At 38.3% G+C, this 1,847-nt stretch overlaps 1 pseudogene across 1 annotated transcript; it reads right to left on the bottom strand.

Moving 5' to 3' along the window:
• Positions 1 to 305: 305 nt before the first annotated feature.
• LOC311625419 (small nuclear ribonucleoprotein Sm D2-like) lies at positions 306 to 714 on the bottom strand (annotated as a pseudogene). Its single transcript has one exon. The product of its transcript is annotated as a small nuclear ribonucleoprotein Sm D2-like (transcript).
• Positions 715 to 1,847: the final 1,133 nt, after the last annotated feature.

Raw genomic sequence — 1,847 nt, 5'->3', positions numbered from 1 at the left:
TTTAAGCAATTTGTGTTGATTTTTGTGTATGGTCTGAGATGATGGTCAAATTTGATTTGTCTACCATCTGGCTATTCAGGTTTTCCAAAAACTATTATTGAAGAGACTATCCTTTCCACATAATGTATTCTTGGCACTCTTGTCAAATGTCATTGACTATGTATCTTTAGTTCACTTTAGGTAGTATGAACATTTTAACAAAATTAATTTTTCTAATAAATAAACAGACTATCTTTCCACTTATATTTTCTATTAGTGTTTCATTTTTATTTATGTATTTTTAGAAGAAAAAAAAAACACCAGGATTTTATTGTTCTCATATCAAAGGGCCGGTCTTTACAGAATGGTGGAGTGAGTTTTCACAGCAGGGAGTTAGCCCCTTCTTGCCATAGATGAGAAGGTTCTGCAGGACCACAATGGTCAAATCCATGCTCAGGAACAACTTGGAGATGTGGTTGTTCTTATTGACTGACTTTGACTTTTTCTTGTACTTGACACTCTTGGGGACCTCAGTCCATAGCTCCTTCATGTTCTCCATGTTGCAGTGCCTGTCAAAAGCCTTCACATGGCCTCTTGTTACCACAGTTGATGAGTACCAGGGAGTTGTTCTTACTGATTATGTAAGCATGGAGAGTGGGCTGTGTTGAACTCTTCCTCCTCCCACTTCTGCAGCTCCTCCATAGTCATCTCACTCTTGGGTTTAAGAAGGCTCATGGTTTCCTCTCAGAACACTCCAAATCAGCCTCTAAAGAGAAATAGTGAGAAAGACAGGACTTCCACTTCCTATAACCCACTTCTGTGGGCGTCTGCACAAACTCATCTACTCATCCATTGGTGTGGGTGTGACCTGTTTGCCCAAGCTAGCCGCCAGTCCTGAGTGGCACTGGGGCAAAATGCTTGCTTAGTAGTTCAAGGTCATTCAAAACCATATGGATTAGATATTCAGGACAATGGAGAGAAAAAGAAAGTGATTTGATTTAAACCATTTTGTTGTAGAATGGCACAGGTGGCAGCAAGGAAAGGACACACCAGTTCTAAATACCTGCTTACTCTCTTTTTGGGCTCATTGGTGTTTACTTTATTTATTTAAATTTCCCCGTTTTTCTTCTTTTTAAAAAAATATTTTATTGATTTTTTTTAAAGAGAAGAAGAGAGATAAAAGCTAGAATCATCTATGAGAGAGAAACATTGATCAGCTGCCTCCAGCACACCCCCTACTGTGGATGTTCCCACAACTAAGGTACATGCTCTTGACTGGAATCAAACCTGGGACCCTTCAGTCCATAGGCTGATACTCTATTCACTGAGCCAAACCAATTAGGGCCCGCTTTCTTTCTTTTCTTTATTGATTCTCATTGGTGTTTTAAAATAGTGTCTAAGTCTTTCATCTCCTTGAATAAGTTTATTTCTTAGAGTTTTATTCTTTTTGCTGCTATTGAAATGGGATTTTTCCTGGTTATCACTTTAGATAATTTCTTGTTAGTGCATAAAAATACAACTGATTTTCATTCGCTGATTTTATGTTCACAACTTTATTGAAATTTTAAACAATATATTTTTATTGATTTCAGAGAAGAGAATGAGAAAGAGACAGAAATATCAATGATGAAATAATCGTTGCTTGGCTGCCTCCTGCACATGCCCTATGGGGATCAAGCCTGAAACTGCCTGGATGTGGCCTTGACCAGAATAGAACCCAGGACACTTCAGTCCGCAGGCCAAGCGCTCTATCCACTAGCCAAACCAGCAAGGCCACTTATTGAAACTTTTTAATCTAAGATAATTTGGGTGGATTGTTTAGGGTTTTCTACATATAAGATTACTAGAGGCCCAGTACATGAAATTTG

The sequence above is a fragment of the Pipistrellus hanaki genome (assembly GCF_964339955.1).
Source record: "Pipistrellus hanaki genome assembly, chromosome: 1".
In the NCBI taxonomy this organism is placed as follows: Eukaryota; Metazoa; Chordata; class Mammalia; order Chiroptera; family Vespertilionidae; genus Pipistrellus; species Pipistrellus hanaki.
Note: the sequence above shows the minus strand (reverse complement) of the source record. Positions and strands in the feature narration are given on the sequence as shown.